Genomic DNA, 3,136 nt, shown 5'->3' with positions numbered 1-3,136 from the left:
CTCACCAGATGAGCACAAATTAAGGACTCCCTCCATACAACTTTATGTTGGAATAAAGCATGTCTACCCATGGAAAGAATTTTCATCTTGTTAGTTTTAAATTGAAAGGTCCTTACTTTAGAAAGATTTAAGAAAAGGGGATTCCAAGGCCTAAGTACATGTCCTTTATGCAAAAATGAGGAAGAATCCATTGACCACCTTTTTTTGCATTTCCCTTATTCAAGTCAATACTAGAAATGACAATGTTGACGATTGGGGTGGGTATCACCATTTCCAAGAATTATAATGGATATGCTACATGCTTGGACCCTCCTTTGAAAGGGTAGTATTTATATCTCTTTATAGATATTTACATTTTTCATAATCCCATGTGAATTTTGGAAGGAACTGCTATAAAGTAAAGTCCACCAAGATAACTAGGGGTTGGGGGGGGGGAGGGGGGGGGGGGTGGTGAATTGGTTATCCAACTATTAAAAAATTTATCAGCCTTATTAGTCCTTAAGAATGTGAACAATATAATCAAAAACCATAAGAAGATACTCATACACAATAGCACCATATATGTTAACTAGGGAAACCCTTGATCAGAGGGAAAACCACGATGGGGATGGTAGCCACAAAATGATGTACTAATATAAATGTTCCTTGTTAGAGGATGGATTCTGTTAGGAGCCAATGAAATACATTCAATACATATAGGTCCTTGTTAGGAGACTTTGAATACCTATTAGGAGATTCCAACCCTGGTACGAGTTGTGCCAACCCTGTTAGGATTTGTAGAAGGCAGATGGACCCATTGTCTAACTAATCTATGTATTATTTCTTACAAAATAATAGAAATGTATAGCTCCTTCTCTGTCTTTTGACCAAACTTCTGCTTTTCAGATCTTGATACTAGATTACCAACTTCACATCCAATAATCCCTTGGATCACTTACTCACATTTACCAAATACTCTTCTTTTTCTCACATGATATCAACCTCAACACATCATTAAAAACAAGGAAAATAACCTTCCTTTATACCACATCCTCAAAAAAATCCCTTGACTCAGCCTTGAGGCTTTCCTAATTAATTATAATAGGACCTCATTAAGATATTACAAAACATTACATCTTTTCACAATTACAAATCACCACCAACTCACAGTTTATAAAAATTTCCATTCGTGCAACCTCAGACCTTGCATAATCACTGACATCATCATCAAGATGTCTACTATTAGTGTCTAACTATGCTCATTATTATTCTATCCCTATTAAGAGATACAAATCAATAATTAGAAATCACTTATCAGGTACTCTGTTTGCTTGCTATCTTCTGTAAATTAGCATATCTTTTGCATCTCTTTGACTCTCTATGCGCGCACTTATCCACATCATTAGGATACAATGTAGAACATGTCCTTAACTGCAATTGACATGATCATAAATACATAGTCCATATGACCTTGTTCTCTATCTGTTACTTTGTCAGTCTTCACAGAAACAATGCTATGTTGACATTAATGAGAAAGACAATCATGAATGTAACATGTCAATCATGCTAACAATCTCCCCAAGTGTTCTTAAAATTGTTACCATACTCCCCCAAAGGGATACCATCAACATTCATGGTTGTAAGAATTTGCCTAAGGGCAAAATTCACCCAGGAACTAAGAACTCAAACACAAGCACACAGTAGACCAAAAATGGATATGATCAATTAATCAGAGTATGTCCGAATACATTGCTCTGTTCAGAATGTGATGTTCAACACACTAGGAGTGCCTGTATATAAAGGCCTCTCAGGAAGCACCTAGAATGTCTAGAAGTTAGCATCATGATGTGTCATACAACCAAGCACATGTCCACTAGATATGGGTTATCCTCCATTAAGCATGAAAGTAAGTGCAGTGATGGGAGGATAAGCCTACAAGGGTGTGACACACAAAAAAGTGTTGTAGACACCATGTGTTAAAATAGAGTTGCGTACTCTTGTGTTTTCTACATGAAAACTAACAAAGGTGCACAAACTCCTCAGTGTCTCACAAATAAAAATAATAAAATAATGCAAAATAATAAATAATGCATTAACCTAAGTAAACTTAAGTAAGTGTAAATAGTAAAATACATATTTACACCAACACCCCCCCTCCCTTAAGTGCAACTTAGGCGAATACCCTTAAGCTTACGAACTAGGATGAAGATGCATAATGGGTCCCGGCTAGTAGGCCATGTTAGGTACCCATGTACATAATGAAGATGCAAATCTCCCATAAAGCGGGGAAAGAGGGAAAACCTCATGGGAAAAACCCTCCCCCAAAAAGAGAGATAAATAGAGATGCATGGATGGATGGAGTAATCAAGACCCCCCCATTATGACATACATCCATGTATATACAAGAAAGAATGGAGAAGGACAAAATGTCCTATGAGGAAAAAGTCCCCCCCAAAAAAGAGAAGAAGGAGACGAGGTAGTCCCCTGCCTTAAAAGTAGTGTGCTGATCAGTGAAGAATGCTCCTATGTAGAAGTTGATCCACAACCTTTGGATGATGTTCCTCCCCTTTGGAAGAAACAAGAGCAAGGCTACCTATGAGATACGTCCCCTAGATGGAGAAGGAATCTCAATGATGAGTGGTATCTCTAAAACCTGTTCAAAAATCCCTATGTCGATACTGATGATGGCTTCCTCCAAAACTATTGAAGAGAAGAGCAGATCAAACAAGGAAAGATGTAGAACTTGCTTTAGGAAACCATCAGTCTTCTCAACTGATGAAGAGACCTCCTGCAGATGCTGTAAAGAAGAATCCACAATCACGCCAATCTGGAAGGATTGATCATGTAGAGCATGGAGTTGAGGCTCAGAGTGGGCCCTCACAAAAATTGTAGAAGACTTCTCAGCAAAGAGAAGTGAGAAATCATCATAAAAATCTCCCATATCTACTGTGTGTGACTCTAAGAACAGAACTGAAATGTCTGGCAAGAAAACATCACCCGGAAGACCATGAGTAACCTGCAGTGTTGAAGTACATGAATCTGTCACTACGACAAAGGATGAAGTATCCGCTTCAAAAAGAAGATGAATGTTATCAAGAATATCTCCCACATCTTCAATGTGAGACTCCATGAACAACTGTGCAATGTCTAAGAGGAA

The sequence above is a fragment of the Cupressus sempervirens genome, chromosome 11 (genome assembly GCF_028749045.1).
Source record: "Cupressus sempervirens isolate cs-2001-9-10 chromosome 11, ASM2874904v1, whole genome shotgun sequence".
Taxonomy (NCBI): Eukaryota; Viridiplantae; Streptophyta; class Pinopsida; order Cupressales; family Cupressaceae; genus Cupressus; species Cupressus sempervirens.
This window is presented reverse-complemented; position numbering follows the sequence as displayed.